Below are 24,552 nucleotides of genomic sequence, written 5' to 3'. Positions count from 1 at the left end.
CCCACCCTGTGCTGGGTCTTTACAGTCCTGACATGGCTTCAGGGGGAGGTCCTTATTGATGACCCACGTTTCCATGTCATTCAGGTTTCTGCTCAAAGGTAACCTCCTCAGGGAGGGCCTCCCAGATTGTCCCGTCTGGAGCAGCCCCCTTGGTCACTTTCTAGCATGTCTCACTCTGTTAATTTCCTTCATTATTACCACCATCTGACTTGGTCTTATTTCCTTTTGGATTCCCTCATCAGACATGAGCACAACAATCTAGAGACCTTGTCTATCTTGTTTATCCCATGTCCTGAGTTCTAGCAGTGTGCCTGGTACAGAGTAGGTGGTCAAGTACAGTTTTGTTGTTGAGGAGTGAACTACCTGGGAGGTATAAATCCACCTCTCCATTTACAGAGGAGGACATGAGGCTTAGAGAGGGCAATTGACCTGCCCAAGATCACATAGCTAGTGAGTGGCAGCACTTGGATTTGAACTCAGTTCTGCTGAATCCAGAACTTGTTCCTTCCCAACAGCCGAGGAAGGAAAGGTGAAACTCCAGCCATCAGGCAGCCTGCATGCTTGTTCCAGAAAGGCTCCAGGCTGATTCCTGGGAGGTGGTCTTTATGGTGACACCAAATGAGAACTGCTCAACTGTTTTGTGTGCCAGCTATGTGCCCCTCACTGTGCCAGATCCTTATTTCTTTTTCTTTTTTTTTTTTTTTTGGCGGTATGTGGGCCTCTCACTGTTGTGGCTTCTCCCGTTGCGGAGCACAGGCTCCGGACGCGCAGGCTCAATGGCCATGGCTCACGGGCCCAGCCGCTCCGCGGCATGTGGGATCTTCCCGGACCTGGGCACAAACCCATGTCCCCTGCATCGGCAGGTGGACTCTCAACCACTGCGCCACCAGGGAAGCCCCCTTATTTCTTTTTAAAATTGTGTTTTAGTGATAGAAGTTATAGCAGCTCAGTGTGGGTGAAAAATGTATTAGAGACTCCAATTTTACTTCCTCCAATTCCACTGTGTTGTGTGGATTCTACTGGATTTTTTTCAATGCATATACAAACATGTGCACACATACACGTTTACAAGTTTTGTTTATAATTGAACCTTTACTCACATACCATTTTGAAATGTACTTTCCCCTACTGTCTCTGCCTGTGTCTGGTAAGACGCTTGCAACTCTCTGTGAGGTTATTTATTTATTTATTCTTTTGGCCACGCTGCATGTCATGCAGGATCTTAGTTCCCCAACCAGGGATTGAACCTGTGCCCCCTGCAGTGGGAGTATGGACTCTAAATCACTGGACTGCCAGGGAAGCCCCAATGTGAGGTTGTTTTTTTTTTTTTTGTGGTACGCGGGCCTCTCACTGCTCTGGTCTCTCCCATTGTGGAGCCCAGGCTCCGGACGCGCAGGCTCAGCGGCCATGGCTCACGGGCCCAGCTGCTCTGCAGCATGTGGGATCCTCCCGGACCGGGGCATGAACCCGTGTCTCCTGCATCGGCAGGCGGACTCTCAACCACTGCGCCACCAGGGAAGCCCCAATGTGAGGTTTTATCAGCCCATTTTATGGACGTGAAGAGTGAGGTTCAGGGGGTGGTGGGCTGTGCCCAAGTCTGGTGACTCACAGTGACTGCCCCCGCCAGTCTGGCACAGCTTTGCCCACTGCCTGGCTATGGATGGGGGTAGAACGACTCCTGGCGAAGGGGCAGGGGGTGAGTGGCTCCCCTCCTTCCAACACTGGCTGGGGAACATTCCATAAGCCAGGCTTGTGTGATTTGGCATCTGAGATGTTCCTTGTTTGATGAGAAACCATTGGGGACAGTCCAGCCTCCTCAGGCACAGAACAGAGTGTCCCCACTTGAGGCTTCCCTCTCCCCATGCTGTCTCCCTTTACCCTTCTACCATCTGATCCAGAAAACTGGGAGACCCGGGTGATGGATCCTGCCCTCCGGTGGCCCCAGAGGCATGCTGGGTTTTGAGTTCTTGGCCATGATGAAGGAATCTTCAACACCTGCTTCTGGATTGAATGTTGGACCAAATTTTGTCACCTTAGCTGTTTCTCCCAAGGACTCAGCAACTGCAGACACAGTGTGGGTGTTGAAAGAACAAGGACAGGCTTGCTTGTGCCTACTTCTGGGCACTTCACCCTGTGACCATGGGGCCCTTTCAACCACACAGTCCACTCCCCCTCTTCAGTTGGGTCCCTCTCGAAGGTCACCTCCTCCTGGAAGCCCTCATGTCTCTATCACTGTCTGGTACATTCTTGATCATTTATCTGATCATCGCCCTTCTCCCCCTTAGAGGAGCCCCTTGACAGAAGAGACGATGTCTGCTGTGCTTACTGCTGCATCCTAGCATCTAGAATTGTGCCTGGAACATAGTAGATGCTCAATAAACACATAGCCACACAGACCTGGCAAGTATAGATTTTTCTCCTCATTTTACAAATGAAAGAACTGAGGGAACAGACAGGGTAAGTTTTCCTAAGATACCTTGCAGAGCCTGACTCAGGTCTCTTAAAGCAGTGACTTTCAAACTTTAACAAGCACAAGAATCTCTGGGATCTGGTTAAAACATAAATTCTGATTCGGTAGGTATAATCCTGCAGCAGTGATCTGTCACTTTGTAATGAACAGCCCCCAAAACTTAGTGACTTAAAACAGTGACTATTTTCTCTTATGATTCTGCATGTCGACTGAGCTCAGATGGATGGTTCTTTTGTACCATGTGATGTCACCCAGGACCGTGGTCATCTGGAGGCTCAGCTGTGCTGGACCATCTAGATGGCTCCCTCACGTGGTGGCAATTGACACTAACTGTTGGCTGAGAGCTCAGCTGGGGCTGTTGATCAGAGCTTTTCCATGGGGCTTGGGCTTCCTTACCGCATGGCGACTGGGTTCCAAGGGGAAGTGTTTGAAGAGCAAATGTAAATTTAAGCTACCAGTCCTCCTCGAGGCCCATAACTAGCATGGCACCACCTGACCACACAATGTTAGTTAAGCAGTAACAGGCCAGTCGAGATTCAAGGAGAAGAGAAATAAACTCGTTCTCTTATTGGGGACAACAGCAGAAAATTGCAGCCATCACCTTTGTGGGTTAGAGCCCGAAGTTCTGCATGTCGTAGATGCTGCTGGTAAAGCCAATGGTGCTGGTCTGAGGACCACATTTTGAGTGGCCAGTTCTTAGCGTTCATGGCTATAAAGGTCCCTTTCTTCCCTAAACAGTTAATGAGCACCCATTGTATGCCAGGATTCACTTTCACTAGTGCTGTCTTGTTGAATTACTTCTCTGTGTGGCTGGAGGGAGTTATTGCACCTCTCTGGACCTCTGTTTCCTCTTCTTTCCCTCTGCTTCTCCCGACCCCTATCTGGCTAGCCCTGCTGCCTGTCACCTACCTAGCCCTGCCCCTGGCTCTTCTCTGGATGGGCCTGTCCACAGGTGGATCCAACTCAGCAGAGGAGGGAAAGAATCTAGGGCAGCGCACCCAAACTTGCTGAGGGCTCCAGGATCAGCCACCTGAAGCCAGATTGGGTAGGCCTGGAAGGAATGTGGGGTGGTGGTGGTGGTGGTGGTGGGGAAATTTGGACATTTTCCCCAACATTGTATTTGTTGCAGGAAGGCTGTCTGTCCAAATCCTCTCATTCAGCAGCTCCATCCTTCAAACTCACCCTCATCTTGGAGCCTGACCATGAGGAGACCTCATGGGGGCTGAGACCACTTTACAGGGAAATTTGGGAACACGATCTGGATGTGATGTGTTCTCTTTAACGCTGACATCCCATTTCCCAAATGGGAAGGCTGAGCCCGGAGAGGGTCGGCACAGCCCACAGTCACAGTGAGGATGCCCACTCAGGATCTCCCAGCTCTGCCCTCCCCTGTATGGACACTGTTCTCTCTCTTGGCCCCTTGCAGCCTTACCCCTCATGCCTCCAGGTGCTGTCTTCCAATTGGACGCTTTATCCCCTGAATATGATGCAGGTAATCCCCAGCCAGGCTGGTTTCTCTGTTCCTGCTTCAGCAGTCATGTCTCGACCTAGGCCCTGGGCTGCTTGGAGGAAGGACTTGAACACTTTCCAGGCTGTGTGCCCTGGAGGGCAGAGGCTTAACGCCTCTGAACTTCCTAATTCTGTGCTGAGAGATGGTCCATGACATCTTCCCGGCCCACGCATGGAGAGGAGCCCTGGATATGTTTGGGGACAAGACTGGGCAAGGCCCTGCTCACCTGGCACCTGAACATTCATGATTTTACTTGTTGCACCCTGGCCTTGGAAAGGCAGGGCTGGCTGTAAACTTGGGGGCCCAGGGTCACCTTTGCCCATCCCCCAACAAGCCCATGTGGGAGGTGCTGTGTCCTGAGTGCAGTGTCTGCGCCATGTGACCCTGAGCTGGTTCCTCTCTGGCCTGTAGCCTCAGGTTTTAAGTCTTGGGCAGACGCCAGGCGAGGAGGAGGCAGCCAGGTGTGCAGGGATTGGCTGACTCAGCCAAGCCCAGTCTCCCCCAGTTCAGAGGTCGGACCAGGGAAAAAGGCCTCCCAGGAGGAGGGCAGAAGAAGTTGTGATAGAGAAGCTGCTCTGACAGAAGGTGCCAGGCTAGTGTTGGCGGGGCTGAGGATTCTGGCCTGGGGCAGGAAGTGTATGCTGCCCTAGCCAGGGTGGCTCCCAGGAGAGAGGTGGCCCCAGGGATGATGGTTTCCTCATAACTGGAGCCCCTGACAACCTTCCATTGATTCACCACTGATTCAGTTTGGGCATTTCTTCATTTGTCTCTTCCTTTCTTTCTTTCCTCCTTTTGTTCTTTCTTTCTTTCTCTTCTCTCCCTCTCCCCCTCTCCCTCCCCTCCCCCCCCCATTTCTCTGGGTTTCCCTCCCCTCTCTGAGCCCTTCTTGCACCATACCCAGCACTCCCCATCCCTGCCCCTCACTCCCTTGTTCCCGTCCCTCTATTTGTCTCTGCCTCACAGCTCACCATCATCTCTCCCCGTTCCTTCATCCTCAGGAGCTCACCCTCCACCACGTCTGCCCCATAGGATGCTGCAGCTGAGCCTGTCCTGGCTGGGACTTGGGTCCTTGGCAGCCTCCCCATGGCTACTCCTGAAGCTGGTCGGGACCTCCAGGCTCCTGGCCTGCATCCTGGCCTTGACCTACACCTGCTACAGCAATTCTCGCCACCTCCAATGTTTCCCGTGCCCCCCAAACGGAATTGATTTTGGGGTCACCTGGGCCTGGTGAGTGTGGATAGCAGGACGGTCTGGGGGATCAGGGTGGATGGATTTCCTGAGGGTTCAGGAATGGGGCTCAGGGACCTGGGGGTCTGGGATTCGGCTGGGGTCTAGGGTGGTAGAGGAGTGAGGGAGACCTCTTGCCTCACTCCTGCACTGGGTCCAATCCTGTCCTCTCTGTTCACTCTATGCCCAATGCTTTTCTTGTTCTTACCTTTCCTCACCCCAAGCCTGTTTTGGGTCATGTTCCCACCTGTCTTCCCCACATTGGTGCACATCTGAGGGGATCTCTGGGTGGGCTGCAGAGAGCTGGGTTCCCTGGTGGCCTCACAGTCCCCACTGCTCATCTTGAGGCCTCCTCAGGGCCACTGTCTGAGGTCTGTTCCCTGGCTGGCCCATCTCTGTTGGCCTCAGGCCAGTGTCTGCTCCTCTGTGGGCTTCTGCTTCCCCACAAGAATTAACTATGACCTCCACCCCGTCTTCCCCTCAGGGGGGCACAGCTGGGTTGGAGGAGATGTGTGGGCAGTCTCTCCTCCTCCCCTTCCTCAGGCACCTTCCTTTTCCTATCTTGCCTTCCATGCCCAAGACTTATCAGTGAGCCCCACTGCCAAATTTGGATAAAGGTGAACCACTCTCCATTTCAGAAGGAATCACTCTGCCCTAATGGCCAAAATTCCTGGGTGGAGGCTTCTGGCCCACTTTCTTAACCGCATCCCCAGAGGCCCTTCCTCTGTGCTGCATCAGCCTCCTTTTTGCCTCAATCCACAATCACACTTAAGATTTTGTCATCACACATAAAGGCGCCACCTCCAAAGCCATTGATCTGAGGGCTACGTTCTCTGACCACAACCCCTCTTCCTTCCATCTTCATTTTTCCCCTCCTCTCCTGTCCTAGACCCTGCCAGGATGTCCAGTCCCCTCTACTCCCCAGTTTAATGGCTTCCTTTGCATCCTACTTCCTTGGATACATGTAGCTTAGTTTCTCATCCTTTGCACATGGGCTGAAGTCTCTTGCCAATTGGGCTTTCCTTCATGGCTCTTTGGAAAAGCTTTGCCTTGTGTGAGCTCAACCCTTCACGTCCTCTGATCTCTTCTCCATGATGATACTAGAGAAGGTCACAAAACAGGTCAGAGGGTGACATGTACATCCCCACCTGCCTATTTCCAATGGACTTCATTCTGCACAAAACCTCTGGTCTGCTTGAGCCGCTGTCTCCTTGTGCACAGAGATGTTTTTACTCATTGCCTCCATTTCTCTGCTTGCTCTACCTGCTCCAGTCTGGTCCCCACCTCCATCATGCTCCTGCATGACGGCTGTGACTTCTAGGTCTCCAAATCCCATGGGCTCCGTTGGGGCCCATCTCATCCACCTCCCAGCAGCTCTCTGAGCTTGTGGACCACCCTTTCCTCCTGGAACCTCCTTTTCCTCTTGGCTGCTCCTTTGCTCCACCTTTCCATGTGGGGAAAGCCCCAGCATCCTAACCCCTTCTCCTTATTCTCTGTATCCTGAAGCCATCTCCTTACCCAGGGCTCCAACTCCTAAGTGGACCATCAGTTCCCTCCATAAGTGAATTCCAAGTTCACTTCTCTCCTGAGCCCAAGGTTATGCATCCAGCTCCTTCCTCCTCTCCTCATGTGCAGGGTCTTATAAACACTTCATCCCTTGATCACAATCTGAACTCATGTCTCCCTCCCCAGTCCTGCCCCTGCCCTCAGTCTAGTCCATCCTTCCAGTTGCCCACATCCCATACTTTGTGGCCCCTGAGCCTGCCTGTTTCTCTCACCCATGCATCTGGTCCTAATGTGCTGCCCCCAGAATCTCTCCTCAATGTCACCTCTCTGCATCTTCTGCCACCATGGCCCCATCCACCATCATCTTTCTCCAGGAAGCCTCTCCCAGCCTACTCTCTGGGCTCTTCATTGCCACTGTTGTACCCTCTCATCCACTCTCTCTTTAGCCCTGGAGAGATTTTTCTGAAATTCAGTTTAGGTCATGCCACTTTTTGGCTGAAAACTGTTCACTAACCCCCTATTGCTCTGAAGATAAAGACTAAATGTTTTCTGGCTCATCCCAGCTGTCCTCCTCAGCCTTGTGCATGTCATGGTCACTGTGAGCTTCTGCTTTATCTCCTCAATGAACCAAGCCCTTCCCTCTGCAGGGCTTTTGCTTGTGTTTCTCTTTTGCCTGGAAGCTCTTTCCTTCCTGCGGTTACCCGGTGGATTCCTCCTTATCCATTTTCGGCTCAAGTATAATTACCTTCTCTAAGCCTCCCTTGACCCTCACCGCCCCCAGACCCTGACCTATGACTTAGCCCTGCTCATGCTTAAATAGTTAATTGTTCAATTATTTGTTTATTATCCATCTCTCCCACTAGATGGTAGTTCTGGGGACAGACACGATATCTACAGTGGCCCAGCCCAGGGGCTGACATACACAAGGCCCTTAACAAATGTTTGATAATGTTGTGGTGGAGGCCTGGGCGAATTGCCATCCCTTCCCTTTGTTATCCAAGGCCAAAGTCACGAGTGTCCAGCTCCTCTCCTCTCCTCCCCCAGACCAGGTCATCACAGAACGGTATGTCCCAAGCTCATTGTAAAGTTTGCCTGAGATTATAGGTCTTGGGATGTTCTCAGAGAGCCCTGGAGGCAGCGGGAATGTTACAAAGTTACCGCAGCTCTGATTCTCCCTCCAAGGGCTTGACTGTAGAGGCTGGTCTCAATCGCTCTTCTCTCCTACAGTCTCTCTTCCTGTGTGACCTTGGCTGAGTCCCTCTCCCTCTTTGGACTGATCTCATCAAGTGCCTCAGGGTCCTCAGGGAGGAGGGAGCAGGGTACAAAGGTGAAAAAGGGGCTTCTCTGGTGGCGCAGTGGTTGAGAGTCCGCCTGCCGATGGAGGGGACACGGGTTTGTGCCCCGGTCCGGGAAGATCCCACATGCCACGGAGCGGCTGGGCCTGTGAGCCATGGCTGCTGAGCCTGCACGTCCGGAGCCTGTGCTCCGCAACGGGAGAGGCCACAGCAGTGAGAGGCCCGCGTACTGCAAAAAAAAAAAAAAAAAAAAAAAAGGTGAAAAAGACTTACGTTCACCTACCTGGAACACCTGGGGGCTTGGATGGGGTGTCCTGAAGGACGGGAAAGGATACCTCACCAGAAACCAACCCTCCCTTTTTCCCCTTTTGGGGGATATGCCCTCAGTTTCATTTGTAATTGACATGACTTATGGGAGTGTCCACAGGTTCAGGAGAGATAGATAGATAGCTAGGATGTAGTATTATGAGAAATGGATAGATAGACAGGATGTACTAGATAGATAGATAGATGATAGATAGATAGATAGGTAGATAGATAGATAGATAGATAGACAGGATTCACTATGCACAGAGCCTCGCCAACAGAAGGGACTCATAGATGAGAGGGACTGTCTTGATTGATGGGCAGAGTTCACGTGTGTCCCTTGAGGTCTGCCAGGGCTGGAAGGTCCCAGGACTGTAGACCCTTTACCATGTAGAGAACCGAAGGCTATGCGAATGGGCCAGAACATGAAAGGATGTGGGACCAAAACCCAGGAACAAGTCCTGAGGCTACCTGGCTACCCACAAACCTTTTCCATGGGGATTTCCTCCCATGGCTGCCCCTGGGGCTGGGACCACTCCCAAGATGAGAAAACTCTATTTTCTCAAGCTAAAGTCATCCTCCCTATGGGCAGAGAGCGTGTCTTCTCCCTGTGCCCTGGGATACACCACTGGGACTTGAAGAGGCTCCAGGACCCTCCCTCAGAGTGAAGGAGCAAGAGCAAGCGGCGATTCCCTCCATCTGTGCAGAATCCCACACACGGTCCACTGCAGAGGGTCTTTCTGGAGAGTGATGGCCCTTGCCTTGCTTGCAGGTCCCCCCAATGGAGCAGGGCTCGAGGGACTTAACTCAGCTGGTGGCCACCTGCCCCCAGGGACTTATGATCTGACTGGGCCCCATCATCTTCCTTATCGTTCTCTGCCACGCTGACATTGCCTGGTCTGTCACCAGCACCACAGATGCCTGCCTGGAACACATGGTAGTGGGTGCTGTGGCAGCATCCGAGGGCTGTGAGACCCTCCCTGCCAAGTTTCTGGGCATCCCCTGCACGTCCCAACACCTCCCCCTGCTCTTGGGCACCCTTGGTCATCTTTTTCTTTCTTTCATTTGTTTGCCAACCCCATTCTGGTGTTCTGGACATTGCTTGGGGATTCTTGGGGAGACTCAGCCCCGGGCTTTGCCGTGGAGGAACCTCCAACCTTGGACATACAGGATTAGAGATACCACTAATCCTGTGTGGTCAGGGTGGGTCTGAGGGAGAGACAGGGGCTGGGGCAGCCCAGAGGGGAAGCAAGGCATCTGCTGTTTGGGCACGCTGGAAAGTTTCTTGGAGGAAGAGTTGTTGGAAGTGGGTCTGGAATAATTAATAGGCATTTTTTAAGTGAAGAAGAGAAAGTGTATTCTCTGGATAGGACTAGTGCACTCAAATGCCTGGAGGTGAAAGAGTGAGCACTTGGCTTTTGAGTGATGGGGAGGAGTTCAGTGCAGCTAGAGTGATGCAGGTGAGAGGCAGAGAAAAGGTGGAGAGGACAGTAGGGAGAACAGGACTTCAAGACCAGGTAGGGGCAGGGTATTGATTCTGAGAGCGATGGGGAGCCATGGAAGGTGTAGAGATGATGAGAAATAGAGATGGGGAGTTGGAGAGATGGACATAGAAATAGGGCAGAGAAAGAGGGAGATACAGAGAAAGAGGGAGAGAGAGAGACAGAGAGACAGAGAGAAGGACACAGAGAGAGACATAAATGGAGCAAAAGAAACATACATATACACAGATACAAACACATCTATCTATCTATACATTTTCCATCTATTCATCCATCCATCATCTATCTGTCCACCTATCATCTATCTACAACTATCTATCCATCCATCATCATTTATCCATCCATCATCTAGTCATCCATCCAGCCATCCAGCCATCTTTCTATCCATCCATCTATCCACCCATCATCTAATCATCTCTCTACCATCCATCCATTCATCTATTATCTATCTATCATCTATCTATCTATCTATTATCCATCCATCCATTATCTCTCCCCATCTCTTTCCCCCACCCTCTTTCTCTCTCTCCCCCAGCCCTCCTCTCTCTCTTTCTGTCAAAACACAGGGATGAAGAGAGTAAGGGAACAGAGAGAGGCTCATAGAGAGACATGAAAAAAAAAAGAGAAGCCAACAGAGAGAAGCTGACTTAGTGAGATGGAGAGAAGTATAGATCAATAATCCGGGTAGAAGGGGAGAAGGGGGTGGGTGGGTGTGGTGGGTAGGGGGATGTAGTGAGAAGTTGTAGCTTCTGAGGCCCCTTGCCAGGCTTGGCCTTATTCCCATCCATTCCCAGGTGAAGAGCAATGAGGAGGGCATGCGGCTGGTGGAAGATCTGGGCCACTACTTCCGCGATGTCCACCCTTGGTGGATGGGGCCTTTCTATCCCATCCTGTGGCTTGTCCACCCTAACTTCACTGCCCCCCTGCTCCAGGCCACAGATATCTCTCCCAGGAGCCCCCACCCCAGCTTCTCCCCTTCCCCTGCTCCTAGCCCTTCCCACTCCTGGACAGACCAGGTTGAGCAGGGGAATGGGCAGTATTGACAGAGACCTGCTGGGTAACTCTAGGCAGGTCCCTGGCTCTCTCTGGTTGCCAAAGACTTTTTCAGTTTTGAATGGTGGAAACTCAACACTGTTGATCTACCATGTTGGATGTTCCAGGAGATGTCAGAGAGTGCTGAGGCAAGTGTGGTGGCCTTGGTCCCTGTAAAGGCATTTTGTAGAGTGCTGGGCTGTGCTTGGGTGTTTAGCACATGTTAGACATGTAGGAGCCATGTCAAGGCATGCTGGGACATGTTGTGTCATGTTGGGGTGTGTCTAAGCACATAGGGTTGTGTCTTTGGGGTCTGCCTTTGCTCTACTCTGTGCTACAGCCTTGTCTGGTCCCCCCCACCTCCCCCTTCCTCCCTGTTCCTCTGCTTATTGTCCCATTCCAAGCTATACTGGGCTTGGAGGAGAAATGTAGACCCCTCCCTGGGAGCCTCCAGCCCCCACCAAAAGTCCTTCCCTCCCCCTCTCCATGTTCTATCTCTCATGTCAGCCACCATCATACCCAAGGATATGTTTTTCTATATCTTCCTGAATCCCTGGCTGGGTGAGTAACTGTGAGTGAAGGGGGTGAGGACAACCTTGGGGAACCAGGGGAAGGTGCTGCCCTTGCCCACTCCTCATGGCTGCCTCTGCTAGGGGATGGGCTCCTGCTGAGTGCTGGTGAAAAGTGGAGCCACCATCGACGCCTGCTGACACCTGCCTTCCACTTCGAGATTTTGAAGCCGTATATGAAAATTTTCACCAAGAGTGCAGACATCATGCATGTGAGTTTCTTGAACTCTGGGTCCCAGCTGGAGCCTTAGGAAAGGGGGAGTGGGCTTACACACATATGGTCTGGAATCCTGGCTCTGCTGGATGGCTTTGGGGGTCACTGATTTTCCTCTCCAAGCCTCAGTTTCCTCATCTGTAAAATCAGGAAAATAATCCCTTCTTAAAGAGTGATCAAGAAGATGTAGTGCAATCATGTTCCTGGCACATAGTAGGTGCTCAGAAGGCTTTAGTTCCTAGTCTGCTTCATGGAAGTTCTGTAAATTTAGGACAGAAATGATGAAGATTGCATAGTAGTTCTTTCTGCATTAGGTATCACCTTAAAACTCATGGACTCAAAAAAACTAGTGTTTATTATGTTCATGAGATGATGGGTCAGTTGAGTCATTCTTCTCATCCTAACTGGAATTATTCATGTGTTCGTGGTCATGGATAGGTTCCGTAGACAGCTCTGCTGATCCAGGTTCAGCTTTGGCACATGTTTGGGGCTCGGCTAGCTGTCAGCTGGTTTAGGATTGCCTTGGTGGGACAATGGACTCCTGTATTTGTCTCTCATCTTCCAGTAGGCTAGCCTGGGCTTGACTGCATGGTGGAGGCTGGGCTCCAAGAGAATGAGCAGAAACATGCAGTACCTCTTGAAGCCTGGTGTCAGAACTAGCACACGATAGTTTCCACCTCCTGTTGACCAAAGCAAGTCCCAGCTCAGCTCAGATTCAAGAGAAACAGGTTCCACCTCCTAATGGAAGAGCTGAAAAATCTCACAGCAAAGAGTGAGGGTAAAGGGAGGGATAAAGAAATGGGGACATTTTTGCAATTGTCTACCACTATGATAATGATGAAGATGATGATGGTAGTTAACAATTATTTAACACTTACTGTATATCAGAAATAGTGGACCAAGTCCATGGCATGTGTTGTCTAATTTATTTTCACAATCCTATGAGGTAGAGATGATTGTCATTGCCATATTAAGGATGATGAAATGGAAGGTCAGAGAGGTTAGGGAACTTGCCCAAGATTGCTCATTAGTAAGTGAGTTGTGCGTGGTGGAGCAGGAATTCTAACTTGGTTTGTCCAACACCAAAGCAGGTCATCTTCACTGCTACTAAAATTTGACAGTGGAAAAGCCAAATGGAAAGCAATGAGCACACAGAACATAAGAGGCAGAGTTGGACCTTGAAACCAGGTCTCCTGACTACCAGCTGTGGGGTCTTCATGTCTTGATAGTAACAGCTTCCACTCCCACTCAAGCCTTGTCTTCCCTGGAGATAGGTGCTTGGGGCAGAGGACCAAGAGGCCAGGTCTGGGGGAGTCCATCCAGGTGGTTGAGATTGGGGAGGGGCTCAGGAGCGGGAAGTCTCAGCCCCAGCTCTGCCCTCTTCTCTGTCCAGGCCAAGTGGCAGTGCCTGGCTTCAGAGGGCAGCACTCGTCTGGACATGTTTGAACACATCAGCCTCAGGACCCTGGACAGTCTGCAGAAATGTGTCTTCAGCTTTGACAGCAATTGCCAGGAGTAAGTCTCAGCCCAGGGCCTGGGAACATGAGCCATAGACCCAAGGGAGTAGATGGGAGAGGGAGGACTGACCAGGGCTATCAGAAGGGCCTTCCTGGAGGAGGTGGGTCAGAACTGGACATTGAAGGACAGGGAAAGGGAAAGAAAAGGAGCTATCCTTTCAGGTAGGTAGAACTGTTTGATAAAGGCCAGGAGGCTAGGATGAGCAGAACATGTGTAAAGGTGTGGAGACGCCTTGGGTATGAGGTTGGAGGAGTGGGCAGAGTTATATCTTAAGGACATTCTGAAGTCAGAAGAAGAGGATATGGACTTTATCCTGATGTTTCCAGGAAGCCACAGAAGGTCTTTGACCTGATGAGAGTTGTGGTCAAAGCTGAGCTTGAACATCTGACTTGAGAGAAGACTGATTGTTGTGTAGACACAGGATGTGAGAAGACCACAGAGGCGAGGAATCTTGACCTTGGTGGAGAAAATGTGGCAGATTTGGGGGAAACTGAGAAAGAATGGCAGGTCTAGATGTTGTGTGGGAGAGTGGAGAGATGAGCATGATTCCCAAGCTCTGCTCTGAGATCTAGGACATGAGGCAGTTCACAGAGATGGGAGGCAGAGAGAGAAACATGATTGAAGGGCGCTCTTTTCTGGATGGGATGTGGTCCTGGGTTACTGACTGGAAGTGCTCCTACAGTATGAGATCATGAAGGGAGGCAACAGCTTAAAATATGTGAAGCCTAGAAACCAGGAGCTTCCTCCTATCAGGGTTCCCAAGACTTCCTATCAGGAAACAGTCTCTAAGAACAGGTGGCCCACAGATATACAATACTGCTTCTTAAGGCTCTCTCTGGCCTGACCCTGTAGGAAGCCCAGCAAATATATCGTTGCTGTCTTGGAGCTCAGTGCCCTTGTGATGAAACGGACCGAGTAGATCTTCCTGCACATGGACCTCCTGTACTACCTCACCCGCGACGGACAGCACTTCCATAGGGCCTGCGACCTGGTGAACGACTTCACAGAGGCTGTCATCAGGGAGCGGCATTCACCCTCATTTTCAGGGTTCCCAAGACTTCCTCAAGGCCAAGGCTAAGGCCGAGACTTTGGACTTCATTGATGTGCTCCTGCTGGCCAAGGTAGGCTTCTCTGGTATCTAAATTCAGAGATAGACTGGACCTTGTTTTCAAATGTCAGGTCTAAGAACTTGGACTTGATCCAGAGAGTGCGAGGGAGTCATAGAGGGTGCTTGAGGGAGGGAGGGACAGGTCAGAGAGAAGTTTTAGATGTGACTGTGTAGAAGGCTGTCTGGAAGGAGTAAACAGGAGGCAGGAGATTAGGGAGGAGTCCTGTGGGGTGGGTTCTGGAGATGAAGAGGGAAGAATCCTGCTTGGATGATGGAGCTTCAGGGACTATCTCAGGTTAGGCTCAGGTGTCCCCAGAACTGGTGTGATTTGGAGGATCTTGCTTTCTCTCCAGGGTGAAGATGGGAAAGAACTGTCAGATGAGGACATCTGACCTGAGGCTGACACCTTCATGTTTGAAGGTGAGGGTCCCAGTGTGGGACTACAGAATAGGCAGAGGTCTCTTCATCCCAGGGACTTGGCAGGTGGGCCCTGGATCACCCCATCTTGCCCATCCTTCCCATCGTCTTTGTGGGGGGGGCGGAGGGGGGGCTTAACATGGTGCTGTCCACCCTCTGGTGCTGAAGTATCCCGGAGACCCAAGCCTGTCTGGCTGCCCCTCAGGCCATGGCACCACAGCCAGTGGCCTCTCCTGGGTCCTGTACAGCCTTGCAAAGTACCCAGAATACCAGTAGCGCTGCCAGCAGGAGGTGCTAGAGCTCCTGAGGGACCGTGAGCCTAAAGAGATTGAATGGTGAGTGCAGGTCCTCTTGGTCTGTTCCTGAACCCTTTGCATTGTCTCTGCTCCCCATCTGGGATAGTGGAAAGATCTTTTTGTTGATTCTGTCATTATTGCTTAGTGGGAATAGGAGCAGACCCCAGAGGCAGGGTCTGATACCCAGTCTGAATAGCAGGTGAAAGTTTGTAGTCTTCTGGGACAGAAAGATCTGAGTGTTCACATTAATGCCCCACTAACTTGCTATGTGACTTTAATAAAACCAATTCCCTTATCTGAATACCATTTTTCTCCTCTATAAATTGGGGGTGGGGTGGGGAATCTCTCCCCTACAATGCTACTTGGAGTATTGTGACAATATGTGTAGAACAGATGTCACCCAATACATGTTCAGTATATGAAATTCTTTTCCCCTCTCTTGCTTTTCTGCCTTTGGTCTTCCCCCAAAGACCTTCATTTCCCTTAATTTTTGCTCTTTTCTCTAATTCCCACTTAATAGTCTATTCCACAGATTCACAAGAGATCTTTGGGGGTAAAAAAGTCATCCATCTTTTTGTTCAGTAAATATGTCTACACTGCCTGCCCTTTCCCAACTCAGTGTCTAGTCCCATTGGAGTCCTACATGGGCAAGGCTGGGGCACAGAGGAAAGGAGATGAGGCTTGCTAGTAAGGAGATGAGGCTTGCTGGGTGTGTGTAGTGGACAGTGCCTAAGCCAGGGGATAGCTTGTGCAAAGGCCAGGATGGAAGCATGCAGAAGTGAACCTGGAATGTTTGGGAGGAAGTAAAGGTGGCTGGATCCTTGTGAAATATACAGTGTGAGGAACAGAGGGGCCCCCAATAAGGCTGGAGCTAGTAATGGAAGCCCTTCTTGGAATGCTTTGGATACCATGTTAAGAGTTTTCAAAGGTGTCAGTTCAAGTACTTTGGCGAGCCAATATTGGATAAAAGATAAAAATGGGCAGGGATGCTGCCATTAGGGGAGTGTCACATTGGGCAGAAACAGTCAGGCAGCAGTGGCCCACCGTGCTCAGTCATTGGCTGTGTGCTGCCCAGGAAAGTGTGGACTTGGCTTGAATGCTACAGCAGAGGCCAGAGACCCTATAGCTGGAGGCTATCAGCTAATAGCTCTCCTTGCAGCTGTACAGCAAGTTCTTTCTTGAAGGGAGATGCATGACTAAAGTAGGAGGGCAATGGGGAGCCATGGGAGATGTTTGAGCAGGGGATGGTCAGGCCAGATATGAGTATTAGAAATAACTCTTTGCAGCTACAGGGGCAAACTGGAGGGGATGAGCTGCAGTCTGGGGGTCCAGGGGTAGATTCTGGGCCAAGGACTGAAGGATGAAGAGGAAGTACTGGGCTGGACAAACGTTTTGGAAGTTGTGTCCTCAACTGCAAGGCTTTGCTCAGCACAGCAGTTCTGTGAGGTGGAAAAATGTTTTTGTGCTTCTCCCAATTTCAAAAAAAATTACGCACTTGGTTAAAATCCAAATAGCACGGAGGGCTTTACAATGGATATAAACCTCCCATCAACTCCCCCCACCAGCTTTACTGAGATATAATTGACGTATAGCATTATGTAAGTTTAAGGTGTACATGATGATTTGATATATGTATATATTGCAAAATGATTACAATAAGGGTAGTTAACACATCCATCACCTCACATAAGCCTCTGTCATATGCCAGCGTCCCAATCCCATCCCTTCCTTCAATGGTTTCCTGTGTCCTTCCAGACGTTGTTCAGTCTATCACTACATTTATCTGTTCACAGTCTCTCTCACCTTACTCATTCATTCTGTCTTGTCTCTCTACAACCGAGAGTATATACAGAGCATTCAGGCATGAACATTGACAATATAACTTCAAGATACTTTCTTTTTTTTTTTAAGTTTTGGAAAGTTAAATTTGAATTGCAAAGTCAATAATGAGAATAGGTTTTTTTTTTTGTACAAAATGAAACATCCTGCATAAGATTAAGTTATTACAGTTTAATATAAATACACATACACACACATTTGGTCACTTGTTCTTTTCACTCAATAATGTGCCTTAGACTCCTTCTCTCTGAGTGCTGCATAGCATTGCTTAAGCCAGGCTGCTTCTGCTGGGGACATTTATGTAAACATTTTCAATTAGAACAGATATTGCCAAATTGCCTTTTGGTGTCTCTGTACTGATTTACCCTGCATGGTGTGCTAGGACTAGTTGATCCCTATATTCACCTTTTCCATTGTTGTATAGTATTCCACCATATGAATGTACCATGATTTATTTAAACATTCCCTCATCAATGGACATGTGTATAGTTTTCTAGCCTTTTGCTATAATAAACATGACGTAGAGAACATCCATTTTGCTTATATGTGTGGACATGTCTCTAGGACAAATTCCTAGAAGTGGTGTTGCTGAATCAAAGACCATTTGAGTTTTGCAATTTAATAGCTCTCGGCAAATTCACTCCTACAGATTTTGAGAGTGCCAATTTCCTTGCATCCTCACTGATAGTGTGCATCATAAAACTTAAAAATTTGCTTTCTGTTAGGTGAAATATAATACTTTGTTATTTTGGTGAACATCACTTTAAATATGGGTAAAGTTGAGCGCTGTTATCACATTTGACCAACCCTGCATATTTCTTTTTCTGTGGAGGGTCAGTTTGCGTAGTTTGCCTTCTTCACTTTGAGTTTTTTCCTTACTGACTCATAAGAACTTTTTTTTCCTTTTTATTTATTTATTTATTTATTTATTTTCGGGGGCGCCTCATGTGGGATCTTAGTTCCCTGACCAGAGATTGAATCCGTGCCCCCTGAATTGGAAGGGCAGAGTCTTAACCACTGGACCACCAGGGAAGTCCCTATAAGAACTTTTTTAAAAAACTGAAGTATAGTTGATTTACAACGTTGTGCCAATCTCTGCTGTACAGCAAAGTGACTCAGTTTTACACATATATACATTCTTTAAAAAATATTTTCCATTATGCTTTATCCTAAGAGATTAGATATAGTTCCCTGTGCTATACAGTAGGACTTTGTTGTTTATTCAAGAACTTTTTAAATATAAAGAAAATTAGTCTTTTTCAGTTATGCAAGAATTTTTCCCCAGATCATCTTTTGACTTATTTGCTTTTCATTCATTTATTTGTAGTCAGATTTATTAATTTTTTTTTACAGCTTCTGTGTGTGTATGTGTGTGTTTTAAATCATGCTAGGAAAAAGCCTTTCATACTCTAAGATTACAACATAAAACTCTTGGGAATTGCCTGGCAGTCCAGTGGTTAGGACTCCAAACTTTGGTGGTCCAGTGGTTAGGATTCTGTGCTTTCACTGCTGAGGGCCCGGGTGAGGGCCCAGGTTCAGTCCAAGGTAGCGGAACTGAGACCCTGCAAGCCACGAGGAGCAGCCAAAAAAAAAAAAAAAAAGGTAAAACTCTTGTTTGTTTTCCTCTTCTGGATTTATTTATTTAAAAATATATTATACATTTTTAAAATTTATTTAATGTTGTTATTATTTTTATATTTAATCCTTTCTTCCATATAAAATCTATATTGGTATAAGTACTAAGGAAGGAATTTATATTTTTCCCCAGATGGCTAATTATCCCCAAAGAATTCTTTTTTAAACATCTTTATTGGAGTATAATTGCTTTACAATGTTGTGTTAGTTTCTTTTGTATAACAAACTGAATAAGCTATATGTATACATATATCCCCATATCTCCTCCCTCTTGCGTCTCCCTCCCACCCTCCCTATCCCACCCCTCTAGGTGGTCACAAAGCACCGAGCTGATCTCCCTGTGCTATGTGGCTGCTTCCCACTAGTTATCTATTTTACATTTGGTAGTGTATATATGTCCATGCCACTCTCTCACTTCATCCCAGTTTACCCTTCCCCCTCCCCATATCCTCAAGTCCATTTTCTACGTCTGTGTCTTTATTCCTGTCCTGCCCCCACTAGGTTCTTCAGAATCCTTTTTTTTTTTTTTTTAAGATTCCATATATATGTGTTAGCATACTATTTGGTTTTCTCTTTCTGACTTACTTCACTCTGTATGAGAGACTCTAGGTCCATCCACCTCACAACAAATAACTCAATTTCATTTCTTTTTATAGCTGAGTAATATTCCATTGTATATATGTGCCACCTCTTCTTTATCCATTCGTCTGTCGATGGACACTTAGGTTGCTTCTATGTCCTGGCTATTGTAAATAGAGCTTCAATGAACATTGTGGTACATGCCTAGTAGTGGGATTGCTGGGTTGTATGGTAGTTCTATTTTTAGTGTTTTAAGGAAACTCCATACTGTTCTCCATAGTGGCTGCATCAATTTACATTCCTACCAACAGTGCAAGAGGGTTCCCTTTTCTCCACACCCTCTCCAGCATTTATTGTTTGCAGATTTTTTGATGATGGCCATTCTGACCGGTGTGAGATGATATCTCATTGTAGTTTTGATTTGCATTTCTCTAATGATTAGTGATGTTGAGCATTCTTTCATGTGTTTGTTGGCAATCTGTATATCTTTTTTGGAGAAATGTCTATTTAGGTCTTCTGACCATGTTTGGAATTGTTTGTTTGTTTTTTTGATATTGAGCTGCATGACCTGTTTGCATATTTTGGAGATTAATCCTTTGTCAGTTGTTTCCTTTGCAAGGATCTTCTCCCATTCTGAGGGCTGTCTTTTCATCTTGTTTATGGTTTCCTTTGTTGTGCAAAAGCTTTTAAGTTTCATTAGGTACCATTTGTTTATTTTAGTTTTTATTTCCATTTCTTTAGGAGGTGGGTCAAAAAGAATTTTGCTGTGATTTATGTCATGGAGTGTTCTGCCTATGTTTTTGTCTAAGAGTTTTATAGTGTTTGGCCTTACATTTAGGTCTTTAATCCATTTTGAGTTTATTTTTGTGTATGGTGTTAGGGAGTGTTCTAATTTCATTCTTTTACATGTAGCAGTCCAGTCTTCTCAGCACCAGTTATTGAAGAGACTGTCTTTTCTCCATTGTATCTTCTTGCCTCCTTTATCAAAAATAAGGTGACCATATGTGCGTGGGTTTATCTCTGGGCTTTCTATCCTGTTCCATTGATCTATATTTCTGTTTTAGTGCCAGTACCATACTATCTTGATTACTGTAACTTTGTAGTATAGTCTGAAGTAAGGGAGACTGATTCCTCCAACTCCGTTTTTCTTCCTCAAGATTGCTTTCACTATTCGGGGTCTTTTGTGTTTCCATATGAATTGTGAAATTGATTGTTCTACTTCTGTGAAAATGCCCTTGGTAGTTTGATAGGGATTGCATTGAATTTTTAGATTGCTCTGGGTAGTATAGTCATTTTCACAATGTTGATTCTTCCAATCCAAGAACATGGTATATCTCTCCATCTGTTTGTAACATCTTTAATTTCTTTCATCAGTGTCTTATAGTTTTCTCCTTACAGGTATTTTGTCTGCTTAGGTAGGTTTATTCCTAGGTATTTTATTCTTTTTGTTGCAGTGGTAAATGGGAGTGTTTCCTTAATTTCTCTGTCAGATTTTTAAACATCAGTGTATAGGAATGCAAGAGATTTCTGTGCATTAATTTTGTATCCTGCTACTTTACCAAATTCATTGATTAGCTCTAGTAGTTTTCTGGTAGCATCTTTAGGATTCTCTATGTATAGTATCACGTCATCTGCCAACAGTGACAGTTTTACCTCTTCTTTTCCAATTTGGATTCCTTTTGCTTCTTCTTACTCTCTGATTGCTGTGGCTAAAACGTCCAAAACTATGTTGAACAACAGTGGTGAGAGTGGACAACCTTGTCTTGTTCCTGATCTTAGTGGAAATGATTTCAGGTTTTCACCATTGAGAACGATGTTGGCTGTGGGTTTGTCATATATGGCCTTTATTATGTTGAGGTACGTTCCCTCTGTGCCTACTTTCTGGAGAGTTTTTTTAATCATAAATGGGTGTTGAATTTTGTTGAAAGCTTTTTCTGCATCTATTGAGATGATCATATGGTTTTTTTCCCTTCAACTTGTTAATATGGTTTATCACAGTGATTGATTTGCATATAGTGAAGAATCCTTGCATTCCTGGGATAAACCCCACTCGATCGTGGTGTATGATCCTCTTAATGTGCTGTTGGATTCTGTTTGCTAGTATTTTGTGGAAGATTTTTGCCTCTATGTTCATCAGTGATATTGGCCTGTAGTTTTCTTTTTTTGTGACATCTTTGTCTGGTTTTGGTATCAGGGTGATGGTGACTTCGTAGAATGAGTTTGGGAGTGTTCCTCCCTCTGCTATATTTTGGAAGAGTTTGAGAAGGATAGGTGTTAGCTCTTCTCTAAATGTTTGATAGAATTCGCCTGTGAAGCCATCTGGTCCTGGGCTTTTGTTTGTTGGAAGTTTTAAAATCACAGTTTCAATTTCAGTGCTTGTGATTAGTCTGTATATATTTTCTCTTTCTTCCTGGTTCAGTCTTGGAAGATTGTGCTTTTCTAAGAATTTGTCCATTTCTTCCAGGTTGTCCATTTGATTGGCGTATAGTTGCTTGTTGTAATCTCTCGTGATCCTTTGTATTTCTGCATGTCAGTTGTTACTTCTCCTTTTTCATTTCTAATTCTATTGATTTGAGTCTTCTCCCTTTTTTTCTTGATGAGTCTGGCTAGTGGTTTATCAACTTTGTTTATCTTCTCAAAGAACCAGCTTTTAGTTTTATTGATCTTTGCTATCAATCCTTCACTTCTTTTCCATTTATTTCTGATCTGATCTTTATGATTTCTTTCCTTCTGCTAACTTTGGTATTTTTTGTTTCTTTGTTTGTTTTTCTGTTCTTCTTTCTCTAATTGCTTTAGGTCTAAGGTTAGGTTGTCTATTTGAGATGTTTCTCTTTCTTGAGGTAGGATTTCATTGCTATAAACTTCCCTCTTAGAACTGTTTTTGCTGCATCCCATAGGTTTTGGGTCATCGTGTTTTCATTGTCATTTATTTCTAGGTATTTTTTGATTTCCTCTTTGATTTTTTCAGTGATCTCTTGGTTATTTAGTAGCATATTGTTTAGCCTCCATGGGTTTGTATTTCTTACAGATTTTTTCCTGTAATTGATATCTAGTGTTATAGCATTCTGGTCGGAAAAGATACTTGATATTTCAATTTTCTTAAATTTACCATGGCTTGATTTGTGACCCAAGATATGATCTATCCTGGAGAATGTTCCATGAGCACTTGAGAAGAAAGTGTATTCTGTTGTTTTTGGATGCAATGTCCTATACATATCAATTAAGTGTATCTGGTTTAAAGTGTCTTTTAAAGCTTGTGTTTCCTTATTTATTTTCATTTTGGATGATCTGTCCATTGGTAAAATTGGGGTGTTAAAGTCTCCTACTATTAATGTGTTACTGTCAATTTCCCTTTTTATGGCTGTTAGCATTTGCTTTATGTATTGAGGTGCTCCTACGTTGGGTGCATAAATATTTACAATTCTTATATTTTCTTAGATTAATCCCTTGATCATTATGTAGTGTCCTTCTTTGTGCCTTGTAATATTCTTTATTTTAAAGTCTATTTTTTCTGATATGAGTATTGCTACTCCAGCTTTATTTTGATTTCCATTTACATGGAATATCTTTTTCCATCCCCTCACTTTCAGTCTGTATGTGTCCCTAGGTCTGAAGTGGGTCTCTTGTAGACAGCATATATACAGGTCTTGTTTTTGTATCCATTCAGCCAGTCTATGTTTTTTTGTTGGAGCATTAAATCCATTTACATTTAAGGTAATTATTGATATGTATGTTCCTATTACCATTTTCTTGATTGTTTTTTTTTTTTTTTGTGGTACGCAGGCCTCTCGCTGTTGTGGCCACTCCCGTTGTGGAGCACAGGCTCCAGACGCGCAGGCTCAGCGGCCATGGCTCACGGGCCTAGCCACTCCATGGCATGTGGGATCTTCCCGAACCAGGGCATGAACCCGTGTCCCCTGCAGCGGCAGGCGGACTCTCAACCACTGTGCCACCAGGGAAGCCCTCTTTTTTATTTTTTTAATTTTTTTTTTTTATTAGTTTCTGAGGGGAAGCCCTCTTGATTGCTTTGGACTGTTTTTGTAGGTCTTTTCCTGCTCTCGTGTTTCCTGCCTAGAGAAGTTCCTTTATCCTTTGCTGTAAAGCTGGTTTTGTGGTACTGTATTCTCTTAACTTTTGTTTTTCTGTAAAGGTTTTAATTTCTCCATTGAATCTGAATAAGATCCTTGCTTGGTGGAGTAATCTTGATTGTAGGTTTTTCCCTTTCATCACTGTAAATATGTCCTGACACTTCCTTCTGGCTTGCAGAGTTTCTGCTGAAAGATCAGCTGTTAACTTTATGGGGATTCCCTTGTATGTTATTTGTTGCTTTTCCCTTGCTGCTTTTAATTTATTTCTTCGTATTTAATTTCTGATAGTTTGATTAATATGTGTCTTGGCATGTTTCTCCTTAGATTTATCCTGTATGGGACTCTCTGTGCTTCCTGGACTTGACTATTTCCTTTCTCATATTAGGGAAGTTTTCAACCATAATCTGTTCAAATATATTCTTAGACCCTTTCTTTTTCTCTTCATCTTCTGGGACCCCTATAATTCAAATGTTGGTGCATATAATGTTGTCTCATAGGTCTCTGAGACTGTCCTCAATTCCTTTAATCCATTTTTCTTTATTCTCCTCTGTGGTAGTTATTTCCACTATTGTATCTTCCAGGTCATTTATCCATTCTTCTGCCTCAGTTATTCGGCTATTGATTCCTTCTAGAGATTTTTTTTTTTTTTTTTTTTTTTTTGCGTTATGCGGGCCTCTCACTGTTGTGGCCTCTCCCGTTGCGGAGCAGAGGCTCCGGACGCGCAGGCTCAGCGGCCATGGCTCACGGGCCTAGCCGCTCCGTGGCATGTGGGATCTTCCCGGACCGGGGCACGAACCCGTGTCCCCTGAATCGGCAGGTGGACTCTCAACCACTGCACCACCAGGGAAGCCCTCTAGAGAATTTTTAATTTCATTTATTGTGTTGTTCATCATTGTTTGTTTGCTCTTTAGTTCTTCTAGGTCCTTGTTAAACGTTTCGTATATTTTCTCCATTCTATTTCCAAGATTTTGGATCATCTTTAGAATCATTACTTTGAATTATTTTTCAGGTAGACTGCCTATTTCCTCTTCATTTGTTTGGTGTGATGGGTTTTTACCTTGCTCCTTCATCTGCTGCATATTTCTCTGTCTTCTCATTTTGCTTAACTTACTGTGTTTGGGGTCTCCTTTTTGCAGGCTGCAGGTTCGTAGTTCCCATTGTTTTTGGTGTTTGCCCCCAGTGGGTGAGGTTGGTGCAGTGGCTTGTGTAGGCTTCCTGGTGGAGGGGACTAGTGCCTGTGTTCTGGTGGGTGGGGCTGGATCTTGTCTTTCTGGTGGGAAGGGCTGGATCTTGTCTTTCTGGTGGGTGGGGCTGTGTCCGGTGGTGTGTTTTGGGGTGTCTGTGAACTTATGATTTTAGGCAGCCTCTCTGCTAATGGGTGCTGTTGTGTTCTGCCTTGCTAACTGTTTGGCATGTGGCGTCTAGCACTGGAGCTTGCTGG

General features: G+C 46.6%; 2 pseudogenes across 2 annotated transcripts in view; both read left to right on the top strand.

The window, feature by feature from the left end:
* Positions 1-5,010: 5,010 nt before the first annotated feature.
* LOC309803952 (cytochrome P450 4F3-like) overlaps positions 5,011-24,552 on the top strand; it is a 74,631-nt pseudogene continuing 55,089 nt past the window's right edge. The window contains exon 1 of the transcript in view: positions 5,011-5,207. The product of the transcript in view is annotated as a cytochrome P450 4F3-like (transcript). The remainder of the gene's footprint in view (positions 5,208-24,552) is intronic.
* Positions 11,376-24,552, top strand: part of LOC309804402 (cytochrome P450 4F2-like) — a 24,131-nt pseudogene continuing 10,954 nt past the window's right edge. The window contains exons 1-6 of the transcript in view: positions 11,376-11,409; positions 11,502-11,629; positions 13,025-13,146; positions 14,002-14,270; positions 14,611-14,677; positions 14,880-15,009. The product of the transcript in view is annotated as a cytochrome P450 4F2-like (transcript). The remainder of the gene's footprint in view (positions 11,410-11,501; positions 11,630-13,024; positions 13,147-14,001; positions 14,271-14,610; positions 14,678-14,879; positions 15,010-24,552) is intronic.

The sequence above is a fragment of the Mesoplodon mirus genome (assembly GCF_964341445.2).
Source record: "Mesoplodon mirus genome assembly, chromosome: 5".
Lineage (NCBI taxonomy): Eukaryota > Metazoa > Chordata > Mammalia > Artiodactyla > Ziphiidae > Mesoplodon > Mesoplodon mirus.
The sequence above is the reverse complement of the archived record's forward strand: the minus strand, read 5'-3'. Positions and strand labels throughout refer to the sequence as shown.